This window comes from Saccopteryx leptura, chromosome 4 (genome assembly GCF_036850995.1).
Source record: "Saccopteryx leptura isolate mSacLep1 chromosome 4, mSacLep1_pri_phased_curated, whole genome shotgun sequence".
Taxonomy (NCBI): domain Eukaryota; kingdom Metazoa; phylum Chordata; class Mammalia; order Chiroptera; family Emballonuridae; genus Saccopteryx; species Saccopteryx leptura.
In genome coordinates, this window is record NC_089506.1 from 137,647,943 (window position 1) to 137,673,532 (window position 25,590).

The window sequence follows — 25,590 nt, forward strand, 5'->3', positions numbered from 1 at the left end:
ACCTCAACATGATAAAAGCCATCTGTGACAAACCTACAGCCAACATCATACTCAATGGCAATCCCCTTAAGATCAGAAATAAGGCAGAGGTGCCCCCTTTCACCACTCGTATTCAACATAGTTCTGGAAGTCCTAGCCACAGCAATCAGACAAAAAGAAGGAGTAAAAGGCATCCAAATTGGGAAAGAAAAGGTAAAACTATTGTTATTTGTTGATGACATGATATTGTACATAGAAAATTTAAAGTCTCAGTCAAAAAACTACTAGACCTGATAAGTGAATTCAGCAAGGTGGCAGGATATAAAATGAATATTCAGAAATCAGTGGTATTTTTATACACCAACACTAAACTGTCTGAAAGAGAAATTTAGGAAACAATCTCCTTTATTATTGCAACAAAATAAAAAATAAAGTACCTAGGAGTAAATTTAACCAAGAAAGTAAAAGACTTGTACTCAGAAAATTATAAGACATTTAAAAAAGAAATCAAGGAAGATACAAAGAAGTGGAAGTATATACTGTGTTCACGGATAGGAAAAAGAAGCATCATTAAAATTTTTATATTACTCAAAGCAATCTCTAAATTCAATGCAATTCCTATTAAAAAACCAATGACACACTTCAAAGATATAGAACAAATATTCCAAAAATATATATGGAACCAAAAAAGAACACGAATAGCCACAGCAATGTTGCAAATGAAGATTAAAGTGAATGATATCACAGTTCTTGATATCAAGGTATACTACAAGGCCATTGTAATTAAAACAGCTTGGTACTGGCATAAAGACAGGCATACAGATCAATGGAAGAAAACAGAGAACCCAGAAATAAACCTACAGCTTTATGGTCAATTGGTATTTGACAAAATAGATAAGAGCATACAATGGAGTAAAGACAGTCTCTTTAATAAATGGTGTTGGGAAAATTGGACAGCTACCTGCAAAAAAATAAAACTAGGCCACCAACTTACACCATTCACAAAAATAAACTCAAAATGGATAAATGACTTAAATGTAAGTTGCAAAACCATAAACATTTTGGAAGAAAACATAGGCAGTGAATTCTTCGATATCTCTCGTAGCAATATATTTGCCAATTTATCTTTACAGGCAAGTGAAATAAATGACAAGATAAAAAACGGGACTATACAAACTAAAATTTTTTTGCACAGCAAAAGACAGCATTAACAAAATAAAAAGACAACCCACACAATGGAAGAACATATTTGCCAATATGTCTGATAAGGGGTTAATAATCAAAATTTATAAAGAACTTCTAAAACTCAACACCAGGAAGGTAAACAATCCAATTAAAAAATGGACAAAGGAACTAAATAGACACTTCTCCAAAGAGGACATCCAGATGGCAAATAGGCAGATGAAAAAAATGTTCAATGTCACTGATCATTAGAGAAATACAAATTAAAACCACAATGAAATATCACCTCACACCTGTCAGAATGGCGCTCATCAACAAAACACAGAATAAGTGCTGGCGAAGATGTGGAGATAAGGGAACCCTCCTGCACTGCTGGTGGGAATACAGACCTCTGTAGCCACTGTGGAAAACAGTAGGGTGTTTCCTCAAAAAATTAAAAATGGAACTGCCTTTGACTCAGCCATCCACTTTTAGGAATATATCCTAAGAATACCAAATCACTGATTCAGAAGAAGAAATGCACCCACATGTTTATGGCAGCATTGTTTACAGTAGCCAAGATCTGGAAACAGCCCAAGGTCCGTCAGTGGAGGAGTGGATTAAAAAGTATACTACATACACACAATAGAATACTATGGGGCCATGAAAAAGAAGAAAATTCTACCTTTTGCCATGGCATGGATAGACCTGAAGATTATTATGCTAAGTGAAGTAAGCCAGGCAGAGAAAGACAAATATCATATGATCTCACTTATATGTATAATATAATCAATAAAGTGACTGAGGAACAGAATAGAGGCAGAAGCAGGGTCACAGGGAACAGAGGGACAGCTGTCAGAGGGAAGGGGGCCAAGGGATTGGATTAGAGGAGGTGAAGGGATTAGTGAAAGTATATATACATAACACATAGATACAGATAACAGGACAGCGAACCCCAGAGGGAAGTAGGAAAAAGGACAGGGAGAGGGGGACAAAAGGGGTGTAATGTGTGCCATGGGGGTGGGGAGTGAGGGAGTTATATTGAGTGGGACACTTGAATCCATGTTAACACATGAATTAAATTTTTTTTTATTATTTTTTTTAAAATAAATTTTTATTAATGTTAATGGGATGAAATGAATAAATCAGGGTCCATATATTCAAGGAAAACATGTCTAGGTTCTCTTGTCATTAAATTATGTTGCATACCCCTCACCCAGAGTCAGATTGTCCTCCGTCATCCTCTATCTAGTTTTCTTTGTGCCTCACCCCCTCCCCCTAACCCTCTCTTCCCTTCCCTCCCGCGTCCTCCCTCCCCCCACCCCTGGTAACCACCACACTCTTGTCCATGTCTCTTAGTCTCATTTTTATGTTCCACCAATGTATGGAATCATGTAGTTCTTGTTTTTTTCTGATTTACTTATTTCACTCCGTATAATGTTATCAAGATCCCACCATTTTGCTGTAAATGATCTGATGTCATCATTTCTTATGGCTGAGTAGTATTCCATAGTGTATATGTGCCACATCTTCTTTATCCAGTCTTCTATTGAAGGGCTTTTTGGTTGTTTCCATGTCTTGGCCACTGTGAACAGTGCTGCAATGAATATGGGGCTACATGTATCTTTACGTATCAATGTTTCTGAGGTTTTGGGGTATATACCCAGTAGAAGGATTGCTGGATCATAAGGTAGTTCTATTTTCAGTTTTTTGAGGAACCACCATACTTTCCTCCATAATGGTTGTACTACTTTACAGTCCCACCAACAGTGGATGAGAGTTCCTTTTTCTTCACAGCCTCTCCAACATTTGCTATTACCTGTCTTGTTGATAATAGCTAATCTAACAGTGATGAGGTGGTATCTCATTGTAGTTTTGATTTGCATTTCTCTAATAACTAATGAAGCTGAGCATCTTTTCATATATCTGTTAGCCATTTGTATTTCTTCCTGAGAGAAGTGTCTGTTCATGTCCTCTTCCCATTTTTTTTATTGGATTTTTTGTTTGTTTGTTGTTGAGTTTTATGAGTTCTTTATAAATTTTGGATATTAGGCCCTTATCTGAGCTGTTGTTTGAAAATAACATTTCCCATTTAGTTGGCTGTTTATTTTGATGTCAGTTTCTCTTGCTGAGCAAAAACTTTTTATTCTGATGTAGTCTCATTCATTTATCTTTGCCTTCACTTCCCTTGCCATTGGAGTCAAGTTCATAAAATGTTCTTTAAAATCCAGGTCTATGAGTTTAGTACCTACGTCTTCTTCTATGTACTTTATTGTTTCAGGTCTTATATTTAGGTCTTTGATACATTTTGAATTAATTTTAGTACAGGGGGACAAGCTGTAGTCGAGTTTCATTCTTTTGCATGTGGCTTTCCAGTTTTCCCAACATCATTTGTTGAAGAGGCTGTCTTTTCTCCATTGTGTGTTGTTGGCCCCTTTATCAAAGATTATTTGACCATATATATGTGGTTTTATTTCTGGGCTTTCTATTCTGTTCCATTGGTCTGAGTGTCTATTTTTCTGCCAATACCATGCTGTTTTGATTATCGTGGCCCTATAATATAGTTTAAAGTCAGGTATTGTAATGCCCCTAGCTTTATTCTTTTTCCTTAGGATTGCTTTGGCTATTCAGGGTTTTTTATAGCTTCATATAAATCTGATGATTTTTTTTCCATTTCTTTAAAAAATCTCATAGGAATTTTGATGGGAATTGCACTAAATTTATATATTGCTTTGGGTAATATGTCCATTTTAATTATATTTATTCTTCCTAGTCAATAACAAGGAATATTTTTTCATCTCATTGTGTCTTTATCTATTTCTCTTAACAATGCTTTGTAGTTTTTGTTATACAGGTCCTTTACATTCTTTGTTATGTTTATTCCTAGGTATTTTTGTTGTTGTTGTTGCAATCGTGAAGGGGATTATTTTTTTGAGTTCGTTTTCTAATATTTCATTGTTGGCATATAGAAAGGCTATGGACTTTTGTATGTTAATTTTGTATCCTGTGACCTTACTGTATTGGTTTATTGATTCTAGTAATCTTTTTGTGGAGTCCTTCGGGTTTTCGATGTATAGGATCATATCATCAGCAAAAAGTGATACCTTTACTTCTTTTCCGATATAGATGCCTTTTATTTCTTTGTCTTGTCTGATTGCTCTGGCCAGAACTTCTAGCACCACATTAAATAAGAGTGGAGAGAGTAACAACCCTGTCTTGTTCCTGATTTAAGGTGAAAAGTCCTCAGTTTTATGCCATTTAATATGATGTTGGCTAATGGTTTATCATATATGGCCTTTATCATGTTGAGATGTTTTCCTTCTATAATCATTTTGTTGAGAGTCTTAGACATAAAATTGTGTTGTATTTTATTGAAAGACTTTTCTGCATCTATTGATAAGATCATGTGATTTTTGTTCTTTGTTTTGTTGATATGGTGTATTACGTTAACCGTTTTACATATGTTGAACGATCCTTGAGATTCTGGGATGAATCCAACTTGATCATGATGTATTATTTTTTTAATATGTTGTTGTATTCGATTTGCCAGTATTTTGTTTAGTATTTTAGCATCTGTATTCATTAGAGATATTGGTCTGTAGTTTTCTTTCTTTGTGCCATCCTTGCCAGGTTTCAGTATGAGGGTTATGTTGACCTCATAAAATGTGTTTGGAAGTATTGCTTCTTCTTCAATTTTTTGGAAGACTTTGAGTAGAATAGGAACCAAGTCTTCTCTGAATGTTTGATAGAATTCATTAGTATAACCGTCTGGGCCTGGACTTTTATTTTTGAGGAGGTTTTTAATAGTTTTTTCTATTTCCTCCCTGCTGATTGGTCTGTTTAGGCTTTCTGCTTCTTCATGACTCAGTCTAGGAATGTTGTATTGTTCTAGGAATTTATCCATTTATTCTAGATTGTTGAATTTGGTGGCATATACTTTTTCATAGTATTCTACAATAATTCTTTGTATATCTATGATGTCTGTGGTGATTTCTCCTCTTTCATTTTGGATTTTATTTATTTGAGTCCTGTGCCTGCCTTTTTCCTTGGTGAGTCTTGCCAAGGGTTTGTCAATTTTGTTGATCTTTTCAAAGAACCAGCTCCTTGTTTTATTGATTTTTTCTATAGTTTTTCTGTTCTCTATTTCATTTATTTCTGCTATGATTTTTATTATCTCCTTTCTTCGGCTGGTTTTGGGTTGTCTTTGTTCTTCTTTTTCTAGCTCCTTAAGGTGTGAAGTTAAGTGGTTTACTTCGGCTCTCTCTTGTTTGTTCATATAGGCCTGAACTGATATGAACTTTCCTCTTATTACTGCTTTTGCTGCATCCCAGAGATTCTGATATGTCGTATTGTCATTTTCATTTGTCTGTATATATCTTTTGATCCCTGCACTTATTTCTTCTTTGACCCATTCATTTTTTAGAAGTATGTTGTTTACTTTCCACATTTTTGTGGTTTTTTCCCCCTCTTTTTTGCAGTTGAATTCTAGTTTCAAGGCTTTATGATCAGAGGATATCCTTGGTACAATTTCAATTTTTCTAAATTTGCTGATATTGTCTTTGTGGCCCAACATATGGTCAATTCTTGAGAATGTTCCATGTACACTAGAGAAAAATGTATACTCTGTTGCTTTGGGATGAAGTGTCCTGTAGATGTCTATCATATCCAGGTGTTCTAGTATTTCGTTTAAGGCCAATGTATCTTTATTATTAATTCTCTGTTTGGATGACCAATCTAGAGCTGTCAGCGGTGTATTGAGGTCTGCAAGTATGATTGTATTTTTGTCTGTTTTTGTTTTTAGGTCAATAAGTAGCTGTCTTATATATTTTGATGCTCCTTGGTTTGGTGCACATATATTAAGGAATGTTATGTCTTCTTGATTCAGTGTCCCCTTAATCATTATGAAATGACCATTTTTTTCTCTGAGTACTTTTTCTGTCTTGTAGTCAGTATTATTAGATATAAGTATTGCTACACCTGCTTTTTTGGGGGTGTTGTTTGCTTGGAGTATTGTTTTCCAAACTTTCACTTTGAATTTGTTTTTATCCTTGTTGCTTAGATGTGTTTCTTGTAGGCAGCATATAGTTGGATTTTCTTTTTAAATCCATTCTGCTACTCTGTCTTTTTATTGGTAAGTTTAAGCCATTTACATTTAGTGTAATTATTGACACTTGTGGGTTCCCTATTGCCATTTTATAAATAGCTTTCTCTTAGTTTTGTATCTTGTTTGATTCTTCTCTTTTGTTTTTCTATCATTTGTTTTTGTTTGTTTGTATTCCATACTTCTTTCCTCTGTTGCTACCTTTTTTAAGTCAAGTGTTTTTGTGGTGGTTTTTACAAGGGTGGTTACCATTAATAATGAAAGGGTACCTACCATCCTACCATATTCATTGTAGTACCCTATCTTATGAGTATTTCTGCGCTTCATTGTCCTTTGTTACTGTTAATCTCCATCCTCTCCCCCCCCCCTTTTTTTCTTTTGTTGTCACAGTATAAATTTGGTTTTATTGTGTTCTTGGTGGAGCTGTGGTTTTGTTTTGTTTTGTTCTTTGAATCTGGTTGGAAAACCCTCTTTAGTATTTCTTGGAGTTGGAGCTTTCTGATGATAAATTCCCTCATCTTTTCTGTATTTGTGAATGTTTTTATATCTCCTTCATATCTGAAGGATAGCTTTGATGGGTATAGTATTCTTGGCTGAAAGTTCCTCTCTTTCAGGACTTTAAATATTGGGATCCACTCTCTTCTAGCTTGTAGAGTTTCTGCTGAGAAATCTGATGATAATCTAATAGGCCTTCCTTTATATGCTGTACTCTTCTTTTCCCTGGCTGCCTTGAGAATTTTTTCTTTGTCATTGGTTTGTGCCATCTTCATTATGATGTGCCTTGGAGTAGGTTTGTTGGGGTTATGAAAACTCGGAGTTCTGTTTGCTTCTTGAATTTTAGGCTTTAGTTCTTTTCACAGGCTTGGGAAGTTCTCATCTATTATTTGTTTGAGTATATTCTCCATTCCATTTTCTTTCTCTTTTCCCTCTGATATACCTATTATTCTTATGTTATTCTTTCTGATGGAGTCAGACAATTCCTGTAGGGCTTTCTCGTTTTTTATTATTTTTGAGTCTCTTTCTTCTTCTCTCTGTTGTGCCTCAAGTTGTTTGTCTTCTATTTCACTAATCCTATCTTCTATCTGGGCTGTTCTGTTAGCTAAGCTTGTTACCTTGTTTTTCAGCTTGTGAATTGAGTTTTTCATTTCTGTTTGATTTGTTTTTATAGTTTCAATTTTCTTGGTAATATATTCTTTGTGATCATTGAGTTTTTTTCTGAGCTCCCTAAATTGCCTTTCTGTGTTTTCTTGTATATCTCTGAGTATTTTTAAGATTTCTATTTTAAATTCTCTGTCATTTAGCTCCAAGGTTTCCAATATGTTAAATTTTTTCTTCATAGATTTTTCCACATCTATTTGTGTTACCTCTCTATCTTTTGTATCCATAATATTCTATTTCCTTTTTCTTATTGGCATCTGAGGGTGGTCTTGTTGATAGCACTAATTAGAATTAATAAAAAATAGAAAGTAAAAAAAATATTTTTTGGGGGGGAAAGGAAATAAAAAAGGAAAAAGGAAAAACACCCCACTAAGAAAAGTAATAATTTATTATTTCCCCCTCTTTTCTTTCTTCTCTTCCCCTCCTCTCCCTTCCTTAGGGAAATATCATGATGACCTGTGAATTATATTATGCTAAATGGAACAAAAACTGCCTATAACGGAGGGCCTGATTTGGGGTGAAGAGTTCAAGGGGCAAAAAAGGGAGTAGGGACCTACTAAATGCAAAAAAAGGAGAAAACCTTAGACAAGTATAAAATGATTTGCTTGTAAGTGATGGTCGACTAAGAGATATAATGAGAGGGATAAGAGGGAAACAGAAAAAAGGAGAAAAAAATAAGTAAAGAAAAAATAAGTAAAAATCTGTTGTATTAAGTGGAGCAAAGACTAAATACAATGGAGACCTTGGGTTGGGAGGAATGCTAATGAGTTAAAAAGCAAAGTAAAAAGTACCCAAAATGCCACAAAAACAAACTAACAAAAAAAAAACAAAAACAAAAGCAAAAAAAACCCAAAAAAACTTGAGTCTCACATTAAATAATTTGTTCGTGATTGAGGATTGAATGGAAGGAAAAGTAAAAGGAGAAAAGAAGAAAGGAATAGAAAGGAAAAAATAAGAAAAAGAGAAAAATGAAGGAAGAAATAAAGGAAGAGAGAGAAAAACAAGGAGAGAGAGTAAGAGTTAAGGGTTTTGGAGTGTAACCCTAAAGGAGAGTAAGAACGAAGAAAAGAAATAAAATGTAACACTCATGGGTAGTGTAGTTCAAGAAAAGGAAAGAATAAGATGGGCAGAGAATAAAAGGACCGAGGTGGAGGAAATAAAAATGATAATATTAAAGGCAATAAGATAGAAGAAACAAACAACAACAACAAAAAAATAGTGGAACAAGTTATAAAGTCTGTGTATTTTTCTTGATTTTGAGAGGTTAATTTCTTCCTTTTTCTTTTCTCTCCCTCTCCCTCCCCAGGTCGGTGACTCTGTACCCCAGGCTCTGCCCCTGTGTCACACTTAGGTAGGGATTTGCAGTTGATGGGATTCTATGGCAATGTCATATAATTGGTTTTAGTCTCGTTGGTAGTCAAGGCTTATTGGCATTTGCATGGTCCAACAATGAGAGAGTTTGCTTTCCCAGAGCCTCTCTCCTGGTCTCCCCTTCCTGAATTAGCAGCCTGGTGATCCAGCTATGAGGCTGCCACTGCTTCTGCCTGGGGAGTAAGAGGCTCAAAGAGCTGGGAAATCCCCACTCTATCCCCACTCAGCGCAAGGCTCTGGGTAAAGCTCTGGCAGTCAAAGCCTCCAGCATAATCAGGCGGGGTTGGGAGCCAATTGTTGTCAAGGTGACTTTCAATAAGCCTCTAGGCCTGTTCAGTGCCTAGCATTCAGTTGGACCACTCAACCCAGGCTTTCCACACTTTGTAGCTTGTTTTGGCTGGGAAGAAGAAGCACTAGTCGCTGCTTGCTGTATAGATCTTAACATCTGCCAAGTTTTTCTTGTTAGCGTATATCCCTGAATATGAAGGCTCTGTCAATCAGAAGTTGCCCCCACCCCTTTAGCAAGAGGCACTAAAAAATATCATGCCTCTAGTCTTGGATCGCTGAACTAAGAGAGATCTTATCAATTAGAGCCCCGTGGGTGCGCAGATTTTGTGGGTTAAGCTAATTTCAGTGATTGGATCTGCAGCTGTGCTCCAGAAAGTATTTCAAGCTTCCCGTGTGCCCCTCCCCCAATGCTTGATTGTTAGCTTGAATGGCTGTGTGAGGTGCCCCGCCCACGGAGAGAAGCTCCAGGGTAGGGAAAATAGCTTTGGTGCCCTTTTCTCTTGCCTTACCGCTGGTGGCTGGGGTGCACTGGGCGCGTGGGAGAATGGGGCACTCTGGGTGTGCGGGCGAGTGGGGTGCTCTGGGCGTGTGGGCGAGTGGGACGTTCAGGGCACATGAGCGAATGGAGTGCTCTGGGCACGCCAGTGGCTGGGGACGCTCGCTCGCAGTGCGCTGGCCACTGGGGACGCTCGCTCTGTGACCGGACCGCAGCACGGGGCGCGCGTGGTTTCTCACGGCACGCGGGTGGCTGCTCGCAGCACTCAGGCTGTTCCTCCCTGAGTGTGGGTGGGTAGTTGCACACGTGGGTTGACTCACCACAGGCACACTCTCTCCTCAGCTTGAATGAACATCCCTGTGGTAGTTAGCTTCCTCCACACCCTCAGCTCTGTCCCGTCTCTCAGATTCAAGTGATAACAGCCCTTTCACCTTCAGTGTGTGTAGAACTCCGGAATGCTCCGAGGATAAATTTTTCTGTTTCTAGTTGATAAATTTGTTGAGATTTTGGGGAGATCTGTCATACGTGCTGCTCACGGCGCCATTTCCATGACGTCACTCTCAATTTTTTTTAAATAATTAAATAAATAAAAATGTAGCTAAAAAAAGAATAAAAAGCAGGCATTTCACTCTGTAAAAATGCTACTTGGGCTGACTTATGCAAACCATCACTAAAACAAAATAAAGTGTACTATTTGTAATTTGTATCACTAATGTGCTATTACACTTCCATGCTTTTTTTAACGTACAGATGCAAGTGACATGTATGAGCTCATTAATAATTCAAAGATCCTCTGAGTTTGCACTTCTGATTTTAATTGTTCTTTAGAAATGGAGGTCAGTTGCATTACTGTGAGAGCTGGAAAAATTGTCACAACACAATATTATTGTTATCAACATTATTGCAAGGATTATTGTGGTTATGTGTGATTATTCTTAAAGTAATTGTTAAGAACCTGAATTATCTGATCTTCAAACATCAAGACACAACCTATGCATTTCAAAATATAACTCAGTGCCTCCTAATGTCTGGGAAGCTGGTAGTAAGTTATTACTTGATTGAGAGCTTGACTACCTTTGTGCTCTTTTACAGGATTAGGATATGAATTACACTTCCTTAAACCATTGGTTTCACGTAGCAGAACATGCTAAACCACTCTTGAGAGCAGAGTTAAGAATATTCTGAAGAAGAAGGAAGCCTAATGATGAAGTTAAGTCCATTGAAGTCTCTTTAGAGACTGCTACTTTAGAAATTAACACTTTGACAGCTGATTGCCTTATGGTTTGAAAGATATTCTTGTAGTAAGGTTTCCAAATCTGAATACAAATAACTAATCTTCAAGTCTGACCCTGTTTTTAAAACACATTTTAGTTAGCACATCTCTCCCTTCTCCTACACCACCGAATGGCCACGATGGCGGCTCCCATGCAGGTTCCCATTGGATTCAGGCAGACAGTAAAGAAATGGTGGAGTCGGAGGATGGTGGGCCATTCTGTTTATTGGTGTCTCACCAAGACAGGCAAGCCACAAGAGAAGACAAAGGAAAAGCAGAAAACCTGCTTTTCCCATGAAGGGCAAGGGATCAGGGAGGCCCCTGCCATGGTGATAGCAGGAACCGAGAGAGCAAGCCCCCGGTCTGTCCCCATTTTATAGTGTAGAAATCAAAATCTTTAATCCAATATACAAATATGGAAGTCTCTGATACAAAGTCATTTACCTGAGGCATAATGTGATTCCTCATGAGAGTGCACCACCCCATATCATGCAATAGTCAAGGGTATGGGGAAAAGCTTAGTTTTAAAACTAAGCCTTAGGCTATAATAACTTTGCCAGTTTACAGCCTGTCTCCCACACCCAAAATGAGCAAACATATATGTCATTTGACCAACACCCACCAAAAACAGTAAAAATACAGTATCATCAGTGGTTGGTCTGAAGCTCAGAGAGAAACTAGCCTTTCAAAGGAATGCGTGGGATTGCTGGAAAAGCTGCTTGTTCTTATCTATCATGTAACGTACAGTTTGGACATACTATAAGTACTGGAACTGCAGTACCATTTGTGAACAAAGTAAAATGTCTGCTGTGCATATGGCACACTGTTAGCCATTGTGGAAGGAAACTATGAAAATCTGAGACCTCAAGAACAGAAGACATGAGCCTGGGTGCTGGGTCTGCTACTAGCTGGGTAACCTTGGGCATAATACCCGAGGGAAAAGGAAGAGGAAGAAGCCTGCCTTTAATGGAGCATTTACTGGGAACAAGAACTTACCAAAAGTCATGCCATTCAACCTACACAATAGCTAGAGACAGATGTTATTAGCAGTATGGTCTTTCTCAGGAAACTGAAGCTTAAAGGGTTGAATAATCTGTCACATTTATAGAGCTATGCAAATGAATGGGAGAGGGGTATTGTAATGGTTATAGGTTCAGATACAGGTTCAAATCCTCTATCCTAGTTCTTTCACTTATTGGCTATGTATTTTCAGGAAAATTATTTAATAATCTTTACTTTTCTAAAACTGAAGTATAACTATATTTCTATTGCATAGTGTTGTTGTGAAGTGTAATTAGCATTTAAATGCTTATCTCTGGGCCTGAGCTTATAAAGTGTTTACTTCTTTAATTAAATTATTATTTTTATGACAGAGTTGGAGGTTTTCAAACTCAAAATCCCACAAATTACAGTAATCACTCTCCTCTCTTCCCATATGACAAGAGTATTATGGGGCTGGTGAGATAATGAAGTGAAAGTGTCTCGCAGACGGCTGTGCGTACACATCTGGAGGCTGTTCTCTCACAGACAGCTGTGCATGCACATCTTGAGTGTGTCTTTCTTAGACTATGTCTTGGGTGTCCAGGTACATTGTAAGCTTCTGAAAAGCATGAGTCATTTTTTTTATTTCTTCTGAACCCGTGTTTCTAATTCAGATGTCTGTAAACATAAAGTGCACAGTAAATCCTAATTCAATAACTCTTATAGTCATTTACCTGCAGCACTATTACTCAAATTAGAAACTATTTTTATTTAGTATTTATTATTTTTGATGAAAAACTATATAATTCAATTTGTCATATGAAAGAAGGATATTATTGAGACTCAAGAAAGCTTTTAGAGTTCAGGAATCACACTTTTATGATATTATAAATCTCCCCCTTCCATGTCTTGAATATTGTTCATAGCAACAGAAATCATTTTAAAGGGGCATGTTACTATTTTTAATACCCACAGGTGTTTCATTCTTAAACTCTTTTCTTGCCCACATTAATTGCTACCTTTACCCAGTACTAAAATAAATGCATATTAATTTTTAATGTTGTTTATTTTATTTTTGCAGGTGCGTATTAATTTTGGAGTCCAGTTAAACCTGTCTAGACCTTAAATGCCACCAGATCACTTAAACACACATTTATTTTTTATTGTTTTTGTTACAGTCTTTATTATCAGAATTAATGAATGTAGTTTTTATAAAGTTTATTACTTTCTTGCCCTGAAGACTGGATTTGAACTGTGCTGTTCTGGTCTACTGAGTAAATGGAGATTTAATTACAGAAATTTAATTGCTTATTATGAACTTGGTGGACTGGAACTGAATGAGCCCTTCTTCCCCATTTTCCATCTTTAAATGCACTCCACAAACTCATCATGGCTCAGCTGCCATTCCGTACCGCTTTCACTAACAACTTGTCAATCACCGCTGCCTGGGGTTTGATGTAAAATGTATGTATGCTAGACACGAATACAGGAATAGTCCCTGGCTTTTTAAAAGTATATAAAGGAGGAGTAATTTATTTGAAAACAGAAATCAAGGCTAACCTTAAGAGAAATGCATTCATGAGCTAAAGAGGAAGATAATCTTTATTTTGGAGAAAGCATAATTAGAATACTGAAATCAGAAAGCCTATTCAAATATTCAAGTGACATGGAATAAAATAAAATACTAACATCAAATTATATATATCTTTATTAAAAAGTCATACAAAATGTAATATTATGGAACAGAGGAATTTTAGTGATTGCAGACTATAGTAATGAAGTGTAATAGTGATTGATTAAAGTTTAATTACAATTCCCTTTCTTATTTTTTGGAGCAATGCTATGAAAAAAAGCTATACTTAATGTAAATTTAACGAACTAAATTTTAGTTGATTTTTTCTGTAGAAATATGTTTATAATGCAATAGAAAATAAATTTAAATTGTTTATGTGATCTTGCTGGTTGATCAATGTTTTAATCTAAACAATTTTATGATTAAATTTTCACTTCAAATGAAAACAGGTATTCATATTTATTAGAATCTGAATACTGTTTATGTTGGCCTGTGAGCAGGAAGTTAGAAAAGAAAATTGGTTTCATTAAAAACAAAAGCAAAATATCTGTCTCCCAGTGTGGAGCTAAAAGATTTTAAATTCTGTGTCACTGTGGTCCCTTTTCACTGCAAGCTCCTAATTCATGTCTTGTAAAGGGTCACCCTTGCCTTGCTGCTGGTTACAACTTCAGCTAGGTCGGATAACCTGGGAAGCTCATGAACTTCACAACCATCTCCAGAAAGAACTGCCAAAGTCAGATAGTCATGGATATGGTCATGTTCACCACCAAGACCACTTTTAACACTGAAGAGCAACACTTCCTCTTGTTCAGCTTAAAGTGCTGATGCAGGAGCTGAGCTTTCTGTTCCAGCACTTGCCACTAAGTCTGGTGTGAATTCCTTTCTCACCACAGTGGTTCAAGGAGATGATACTGACCTTGAGCAGTGGTATGGGAGATGATAGTGGTTTTGGGCAGTGGTGTAGAGTTTTTCATTTAATTACACAACCACTGCCTCAGAGTACAAGCTGCCTCTCTTAGGTGTTGAACATGTTGTAGGGACCAGTTCATAAATGTGGGGGCTCTATCCCCCTTTGAGTCTCTACTGTATTCCTCTTGTTCATGGTGATTTATTTCATGGGTCACACTGCCCCTCCCTGCCACTTGTCCTTTGCTAGGATTACCCCATTTCACCCTACTAAGTTTCAGTATGAATCTTTTGAATTTTTATGGAGATCTACTTACTGTCCTTCTGCTAACAACCTTCCAGATCTCTATTCCACACACAATATCAGTTCTGCCTCCCTAGAATATTCTCTACAGATGTCTTCATTGGAGTAATTGTTTCCATAAAATATATTGTATTTCATGAGCCTTTCCATTTATAAAATTATAGTATTTTTTGTTTTGGATAATGATCAAGATTCAATTTATAATTATCTGAAAGAATAGCAATTTAGTAGAAATGATCTTCATTTAAAAAAAGTATTACCATTTAATAATTTATCGTTTGTCTCATTGAAAAGTAAATGAAATAACAAATATTCATAAAAATATACTTTAATGCAATATCTTTATTACTATTTCTTTTCTTTTACATTTACTATGAGAGTGACAGAAAGAATTTAAATCAGTGTTTCCCAACCTTTTTTGTGCCATGCCCCACTTTAACCTTTCTAAAATTTTTATGTCCCCCCTTATGTAACATACATTAATTTTTAACATTAAAAATTTGGTTTGTTCACTTAATAAACATAAATGATAAGTTCTAGGAAGAAATCACTATGAAATTGTTAACAAAACACAGTAAGTAAAATTTCAAAACATATAATGAAAAACAAATTTAAATTCCAAATAATTTTAATACAGATTTTTCTATATTAATTTATTATTTTAATTTAGTGTGATTCTTGCGCTTGATGCTTGCTGCACAGAGATTTTATATTAGGTTCCAATTTGGTTAGCTTTAGTCTCAAGTCTCCATGTTGTGTTATATCTAGCCAATTTCTTTTTTTTACCAGTAAATCATTTACAGCACTAAATCCACATTCAGCTAAAAATGAAGATGGAAACAGTAGCAATAGTTTTCTTGCACATTTGGTTGAATTTGGGTATTTGATTTCTGTTTCCTCACAAAGCCATGCCATCGCTCCTTTGATATTAAATAAAGCTTTAACTGACTCATCATTTTGCAATTCTGCGAGTTCTTCTTGATACTGCATATTTGATATATCAGACAAATCCACTAACATTGGCTGCATCATCCATGTTGGGAAATCAATTTGTTTTAAATCAGAAAATCTTTCTTTTAAATCAGCTGATAGAATATTCAAATGATTGACAATAACAAGTAAAGCGGTATCAGTTACTTCACATTTTTGGAGCCAATGAAACTGTTTAAAGTTTTTGTTGTTAATATGTTTCTGACATAACTCAATATTGGTAATGAAACCAAATATCTTTGCTTTTGCATCTACAAGAGTTTTATTTGTTCCTTGAAGCTGCTTATTTAATATATTTAGTTTTTCAAAGATATCGGCTAAATAACTCACAAATGCTTCACCATCTATTGTTAACAGATACTTCATTTCAGGTTTGTCACTTAAAAAATCACTAAGAGTATCAAACAGTTCCATAAATCTTTTCAGTTTCCTTTAGATAGCCATCTTACTTCAGTATGAAGTAAAAGTCTCACATGGTCTTCATTTTGTTCTTCACAAAATAGCTTGAAAAGACGCTCACATTTGACACTAGCTTTAATAGCATTAACACACTTTATTACTGTATGTAATACTTCATTCAGAACAGGCGAGATGTTTTTAGCTACCAAGTTTTCCCTATGAATAACACAATGCACAAGAATCATTTCTGGATTCGCATCTTTCATCAATTTTAAGCAGCCATTTTTCTTGCCCATCATATTGGGAGCACCATCTGCAGCACAAGATGTTATATTTTTCATTGGTATATCATTGACATCTAAGTAGTTTTTTAGCTTATTATATATATATCTTTGAAGGTAGTGGTGCTTTCTAATCTTTTACAGAACAACATTTCTTCAGCAAAATGTCTTTTATCAATATATCTTACGTAAGTTATCAATACTGCCTCACTGTCTCTCAAAGTTGATTCATCCATTTGCAAGGAGAATTTTCTTCTTTTCAGCTTTTCAATAAGTTGTTTTTCAATATCCTCACTCATTTTGTCTATTCTTCTGCTAACAGTATTGTCACTGAGTGGCATAGCTTTTACATCTTTGCCATCTTTTTCAAGAACCGTTTTAAGAAATGCTGATATTGATGGTTTTATTAAATTTTCTCCTATAGTGTGATTCTCCAGTTTTAGTGATGAATAAAGAAATTTGATAACTAGCCTCAAGAACACGATTATTAGTTGAAGTATGAGCAGTAAATAGAGACTTTAATGTTGTTCTTTTTTCAAAATTTTTCTTTAAAGTTTTAAAGTAACTCAAATCTGAATTAATATGAGCACTATGTTTCACCTTCAAATGCGCCTCAAGATGACCTCATTTCATTGATTCGTTGGTCAAGCATTGCTGGCATAAAAGACAAAAAGGAATCCGCTCATCGTGAACAGCGGGTATAAACCCAAATTTTAAATATTCCTCTGAATATTGACGAGTTTTTTTCTTGCTTGCACCACTCATTTTACTATGGGCTATAAGAAATAAAAATAAGATCAATTAAAAACTAATATTAAAATATGTGTTAAAATATATTCAATGTGACATAGAGTAAACGTATACTAAAAATTCATATTTATTTAAATGTATATAACACATTTACTACACTACCACTGCAAATCAAAAGATATCTATATTTTTTCCACAAAATTTTTGACAAAATTTTCTGGAAAGTTATGCTTCTAAAATTAAAATTGTCGTTCATGCACTATTATAGCCCCAATAATATTTATAAAATATTAGTGCTTTCTAGCCTCGATGCAAGAATACTTAATAAAGAGTTTAATATTGATAAAAATAAAATCAAATACTTACCAATTATATCTATACAATATATATATGTATATTTATGAAATCAACGAGCTTTTACAACAGTTTTGACTGACACTTATTTCAAATTAACACCAACTGAATGATGTGAAACACTACAGAAGTTGCGATAGGCCAATGAGGTGAGAATAACTGCATTGTTTAGCGAGTTTTTAAAACGTCCAGGGTTCCCCACAGCAGATGGCACACTCCGCGGTGAACCCAGGACGAAGTTTACTTGACGACGCCAATCACCCAGTTGATATTTTGGTCTTGTCAAACGAAATTATACTTAATAATTATTTACTGCAATTATTTAAGAATTGCATTTTTTGTTAAATTTGGCACCGATATCTAGCATTGCATTTAAATGGCCCGGGGCAAAAGTGTTAAAGTCGTGTTGAGTCCATTTTCAAATTGCCCCCCTTAACTATCGAATTGCCCCCCTGTGGGGCGTGGGCCCCACGTTGGGAAACACTGATTTAAATAGTATTCAAAAAATTTAACACATTCATTTTTTTGACCTTCAGAAAGCAAATATACATGGTGAGTTTTATAAAATAGCTCTTCATTACATGTGGCCTACTTAGCACAAATCCAAAATCAGTTAATTCTCTTCACAGATCCAGTTTACAATGAAAAGGAATTAAAGACTTAAGGATATGTGAGAAGGCTTCCAGAGTATACTGGGCTGGAGCAAATGGACTGGAGGTGGATGACTTCAGGGTGGCCAAAGATAAAGATATGAACATTCTCCTTCCTAAAAGAGAGGTGAAATGCTGTTTGAATATAGTCTAACTTTGGATCATTTAAGATACAAGCTATTCCTGTCACACACACAAAAAAATATTCAACTAGAAGTAAGGAACAGAGAAACACATCTAGTTTATCCTTTGACCCATCCTAACAGGGCATCATGTCAATGACTACAAGATATTATGGGAAGTCAATTGCTAAATGGCCTGAGTACAGTGGGGTTAAGGTCAGATGTAAGCAAATATAAGCAAAGTCAATATTCAAAAATATCACTTTTTATTAAACTAAAACAGATTTAAAATGTATATGCTTTCCTTCCCTTGAATAATACATTTGTAGAAAATTATTTGGTAGGCATTTTGAGAGAAGGATACATCAAACATTCTATTCATTATCTCAGGGATATTTTCGAAAGATCAATGCAGTTAGTTTGTAGGAGGTGTAGCAGAGGAAAGAGGTTACTTTCACTATCTCTGGTTCCTCTGGGTGGATGTCATCATGGACTCAGAATAGTGGGAGTGATTTTCATCTCATATTTCTTCAACTCCATGACTTGACCCACAATGTTACTGATTACTCTTGGCTCTCTGATAGCTGAAGGGAGTCTAACACATCAAAGTCACAGCCACAGGAATAGAATCCCATAATGTTTTAATAGAAAAGGGCCCTAGTAATTGTTTAGTCTATTACCTTTATTTTAGAGCTCAGACTCATAAAAGTTACTAGTAACAAGGATAGTAATAACAGCCAACATTAGGAGCATTGTGCTAAGCAAATAACATGGATTATTTTATTTAATTCTCATGACAATCCTGTGAGGTAGGGACTATACCCTACACTTTACAGAAAGAAAACTGAGACATAGTTTAAGAATTCAGCAAAGAGTCATGCAACTCATAAATGCAAATGTGAAATTTGATCTCAGTAATATGGCTGCAAAGCCAAAAAAGCCTTATTACTATACCTTATTGTCATTTTTATTTTAAAAATCAATGGTCTTCAATATATCACATGTCAATTCAGTAGTATGTGTGGATAAAAGTTAGACATGTATGCATGAAAAATGCTGATAGGAAATAAATTAATTCATTTAACATATGATGTGGGAAGAGAGCTCTGCAGATACCCTGAACTGCCAAAAAAATGAGCAAGTGGGTTATAGAGCAAATTAAGCCTGAAACATCTCTGAAGACAAAAATGACAAAACTGAATCTATCTTACTTTGGGTGCATCATGAGAAGGCAGGGCTCTTTGAAAAAGACAATAAGGCTGGGAAAAAGAGAAGGCAGCAGGAAAAGAGAAAGACCAAATATGAGATTGTTTGACTCCATAAAAGAAGCTGTAGGCATGACCTTACAGGAGCTGAGCAGGGCTGTTGAGGACAGGAGGTTGTAGACATCACTCATTCACTGGATCACCAGGAATTAGAACCAGCTCAATGGCATATAACACACACAATCGAGTAGAACCTGCAACCTAGATAATCAGTTTATCAGTCTTCTACTATCAATGATTTGATCAAGCAATGATAATAGTCTCTGGTTTTAAATATATTCATTTGCTCTGGTTGCAATGAAGCAACACCCCAGATGGGCAGAGCATTGCCCCCTAGTGGGCATGTCGGGTGGATCCCAGTTGGGCACATGTGGGAGTCTGTCTGCCTCCCTGCTTCTCACTTCAGAAAAATACCTCCCCAATATATATATATATATATATATATATATATATATATATATATATATATATATATGTGTGTGTGTGTGTGTGTGTGTGTGTGTGTGTATTCATTTATACACACATACACACACATAGCATATCCATCACCTCACATAATTACGTTTTATTTTTGTGTGTGTGGTGAGAACACTTCAGATCTATTTTCTCGAGAGTGACGTCACGGAAATGGCGCTGTGAGCAGCGAGTCCGACAGATCTCCCCAAAATCACAACAAATTTATCAACTAGAAACAGAAAAATTTATCCTCGGAGCATTCCGGAGTTCCACACAAACTGAAAGCGAAAGGACTGTTATCACTTGAATCTGAGAGACGAGGGTGTGGAGGAAGCCAACTACCGCAGGGACGTTCATTCAAGCCGCGGAGGGAGTTCGCCTGTGGTGAGTCGGCCCACACTCGGGAGCGGCGAGCAGCCGCCGGCGCGCGCCCGGTCCGGTTGCAGAGCGAGCACCGCTAATGTTCCCAGCAGCCCGCGCAATGCGAGTGAGAGTCCCTAGCCACCGGTGCCTGGAGCACCCCATTCGCGCGCGTGCCCTACTGGCCCGCACACCCAGGGTGCCCCATTATCCTGCGCCCGGTGCGCCCCAGCCGCCAGAGCGGGAGAGGCGCCAGGGCGGTCTTCCCTACTTGGGAGATTCTCTCCGTGGGCGGGGCACCTCACCCAGCCATTCAAGCTAACAATCAAGCGTTGGGGGAGGGGCACGCAGGCAGCCTGAAATACCTTCGGGAGCACAGCTGCGGACCCAATCACTGAAATTATCTTAACCCATGAAATCTGCGCACCCATGGGCTCTAATTGATAAGATCTCTCTCAGTTCAGCGATACAAGATAAGAGGCGTGATATTTCTTAGTGCCTCTCGCTAAAGGGGCGGGGGAAATTTCTCATTGATAGAGCCTCCATATTCAGGGATAAACGCTAACAAGAGGGACTTGGCAGATAATAAGATCTTTACTACACTAGTCGCAAGCAGAGACTAGTGCCTCTTCTTCCCAGCCAAAACAGGCTACAAAGTGTGGAAAGCCTGGGTTGAGTGGTCCAACTGAATGCTAGGCGCTGAACAGTCACCTTGACAACAATTGACTCCCAGCCCCGCCTGATTACACTGGAGGCTCTGACTGCCAGAGCCTTTCCCAAAGCCTTGCGCTGAGTGGGGATAGAGTGGGGATTTCCTAGCTCTTTGAGCCTCTTACTCCCCAGGCAGAAGCAGTAGCAGCCTTATAGCTGGATCACCAGGCTGCTAATTCAGGAAGGGGGGACTGGGAGAGAGACTCCAGGAAAGCAAACTCTCTCATCGTTGGACCCTGCAAACGCCAACAAGCCTTGACTACCAGCAAGACTAAAGCCAATTATATGACATTGCCATAGAATCCCATCAACTGCAAATCCCTACCTAAGTGTGACACAGGGGCAGAGCCTGGGGTACAGAGTCACCGACCAGGAAGTGGGAGAGAAAAGAAAAAGGAAGAAGTTAACCTCTCAAAATCAAGAAAAATCCACAGACTTTACAACTTGTTCCACTAATTTTTTTTTTTTTGCTGTTGTTTGTTTCTTCTATCTTATTGCCTTTATTATTATTAATTCTATTTCCTCCACCTCGGTCCTTCTATTCTCTGCCCATCTTATGCTTCCCTTTTCTTGAACTACACTACCCATGAGTGTTACATTTTATTTCTTATCTTCATCCTCACCCTCCTTTAAGGTTATACTCCAAAACACTTAACTCTCACTCTCTCCTCTTTTGTTTTTTTTGTTTTACTATATTTTGTTTTTTGCTCTTCCTTTTTTTTCCTTTGTTTTTCTCTTTTTCTTATTTTTTCCTTTCTATTCGTTTTTTCTTTTCTCATTTTACTTTTCCTCCCATTTAATCCTCACTCATGAACAAATTAGTTAATTTGGGACTCAAGGTTTTTTTTTGGTTTTATTTTTCTTTTTCACTTTTGTTTTTGTTTGTTTGTTTGTTTATTTTTGTGGCATTTTGGGTACTTTTTACGTTGCTTTTTAACTCACTAGCATTCCTTCCAACCCAAGGTCTCCATTGTATTTAGTCTTCGCTCCACTTAATACAACAGATTTTTACTTATTATTTTTATTTTTTTCTTTATTATTCTTTTTTTTTCTCCTTTTTTCTGGTTCCCTCTTATCCCTCTCATTATGTCTCTTAGTCGACCATCACTTACAAGCAAATCATCTTATGCTTGTCTAAGATTTTTTTCCTTTTTCTTTTTTTTTTGCATTTAGTAGGTCCCCACTCCCTTTTTTTGCCCCTTGAACTCTTCACCCCAAATCAGGCCCTCCATTATAGGCAGTTTTTGTTCCATTTAGCATAATATAATTCACAGGTCATCACGATATTTCCCTGAGGAGGGGAGAGGAGGGAAAGAGAAGAAAGAAAAAAGGGGGAAATAATAAATTATTATTGGTTTTTTTTGTGGGGTGTTTTACCTTTTTTATTTTCTTTTTACTCTTTATTAATTCCAATTAGTGCTATCAACAAGACCACCCTCAGATGCCAATAAGAAAGAGGAAATCGAATATTATGGATACAAAAGAAAGAGAGGTAACACAAATAGATGTGGAAAAATCTATGGAGAAAAGACTTAACATATTAGAAGCCTTGGAGCTAAATGACAGAGAATTTAAAATAGAAATCTTAAAAATACTCAGAGATATACAAGAAAACACAGAAAGGCAATTTAGGGAGATCAGAAAACAACTCAATGAACACAAAGAGTATATTACCAAGGACATTGAAACTATAAAAACAAATGAAACAGAAATAAAAAACTCAATTCACGAGCTGAAAAACGAGGTAACAAGCTTAGCTAGCAGAACAACCCAGATAGAAGATAGGATTAGTGAAATAGAAGACAAACAACTTGAGGCACAACAGAGAGAAAAAGAAAGAGACTCAAAAATAATAAAAAACGAGAAAGCCTACAGGAATTTTCTGACTCCATCAGAAAGAATAACATAAGAATAATAGGTATATCAGAGGGAGAAGAGAAAAAAAATGGAATGGAGAATATACTCAAACAAATAATAGACGAGAACTTCCCAAGCCTGTGGAAAGAACTAAAACCTCAAATTCAAGAAGCAAACAGAACACCAAGTTTTCTTAACCCCAACAAACCCACTCCAAGGCACATCATAATAAAGATGACACAAACCAATGACAAAGAAAAAATTCTCAAGGCAGCCAGGGAAAAGAAGAGTACAACATATAAAGGAAGGCCTATTAGATTATCATCAGATTTCTCAGCAGAAACTCTACAAGCTAGAAGAGAGTGGACCCCAATATTTAAAGCCCTGAAAGAGAGGAACTTTCAGCCAAGAATACTATACCCATCAAAGCTATCCTTCAAGTATGAAGGAGATATAAAAACATTCACAAATACAGAAAAGATGAGAGAATTTATCAGCAGAAAGCCCCCACTCCAGGAAATACTAAAGGGGGTTTTCCAACCAGATTCAAAGAACAAAAGAAAACATAACCCCAAGTAACAGCTCCACCAAGAACACAATAAAACCAAACTTAAACTGTGACAACAAAGGAAAAAAAGGGGGGAGAGGATGGAGATTAACAGTAGCAAAGGATGATGAAGTGCAGAAATACTCATAAGATAGGGTACTACAATGAATATGGTAGGTACCCTTTTCATTACTTAATGGTAACCACCCCTGAAAAAACCACCACAAAAACACTTGACTTAAAAAAGGTAGCAACAGAGAAAATAAGTATGGAACACAAACAAACAAAAACAAATGATAGAAAAACAAAAGAGAAGAATCAAACAAGATACAAAACTAACAGAAAGCAATTTATAAAATGGCAGTAGGGAACCCACAAGTGTCAATAATTACACTAAATATAAATGGATTAAACTTACCAATAAAAAGACACAGAGTAGCAGAATGGATTAAAAAAGAAAATCCAACTATATGCTGCCTACAAGAAACACATCTAAGCAACAAGGATAAAAACAAATTCAAAGCGAAAAGCTGGAAAACAATACTCCAAGCAAACAACACCCAAAAAAAAGCAGGTGTAGCAATACTTATATCTAATAATACTGACTACAAGACAGAAAAAGTACTCAGAGACAAAAATGGTCATTTCATAATGATTAAGGGGACACAGAATCAAGAAGACATAACAATCCTTAATATATATGCACCAAACCAAGAAGCAACAAAATATATAAGACAGCTACTTATTGACCTTAAAACAAAAACTAAGAAAAATACAATCATAATTGGAGACCTCAATACACTGCTGACAGCTCTAGATCGGTCATCCAAACAGAGAATCAATAAAGATATAGTGGCCTTAAACGAAATACTAGAACACCTGGATATGATAGACATCTACAGGACACTTCATCCCAAAGCAACAGAGTATACATTTTTCTCTAGTGTACATGGAACATTCTCAAGAATTGACCATATGTTGGGCCACAAAGACAATATCAGCAAATTTAGAAAAATTGAAATTGTACCAAGGATATCCTCTGATCATAAAGCCTTGAAACTAGAATTCAACTGCAAAAAAGAGGGGGAAAAAACCACAAAAATGTGGAAACTAAACAACATACTTCTAAAAAATGAATGGGTCAAAGAAGAAATAAGTGCAGGGATCAAAAGATATATACAGACAAATGAAAATGACAATACGACATATCAGAATCTCTGGGATGCAGCAAAAGCAGTAATAAGAGGAAAGTTCATATCAGTTCAGGCCTATATGAACAAACAAGAGAGAGCCGAAGTAAACCACTTAACTTCACACCTTAAGGAGCTAGAAAAAGAAGAACAAAGACAACCCAAAACCAGCCGAAGAAAGGAGATAATAAAAATCATAGCAGAAATAAATGAAATAGAGAACAGAAAAACTATAGAAAAAATCAATAAAACAAGGAGCTGGTTCTTTGAAAAAATCAACAAAATTGACAAACCCTTGGCAAGACTCACCAAGGAAAAAAGGCACAGGACTCAAATAAATAAAATCCAAAATGAAAGAGGAGAGATCACCACAGACATCATAGATATACCAAGATATTATTGTAGAATACTATGAAAAATTATATGCCACCAAATACAACAATCTAGAATAAATGGTTAAATTCCTAGAACAATACAACCTTCCTAAACTGAGTCAAGAAGAAGCAGAAACCCTAAACAGACCAATCAGCAGGGAGGAAATAGAAAAAACTATTAAAAACCTCCCCAAAAATAAAAGTCCAGGCCCTGACGGTTATACTAGTGAATTCTATCAAACATTCAAAGAAGACTTGGTTCCTATTCTACTCAAAGTCTTCCAAAAAATTGAAGAAGAAGCAATACTTCCAAACACATTTTATGAGGCCAACATAACCCTCATACCAAAACCAGGCAAGGATGGCACAAAGAAAGAAAACTACAGACCAATATCTCTAATGAATACAGATGCTAAAATACTAAACAAAATACTGGCAAACCGAATACAACAACATATTAAAAAAATAATACATCATGATCAAGTGGGATTCATCCCAGAATCTCAAGGATGGTTCAACATACGCAAAACGGTTAACGTAATACACCATATCAACAAAACAAAGAACAAAAACCACATGATCTTATCAATAGACGCAGAAAAGGCTTATGATAAAATACAACACAATTTTATGTTTAAGACTCTCAACAAAATGGGTATAGAAGGAAAATATCTCAACATGATAAAGGCTATA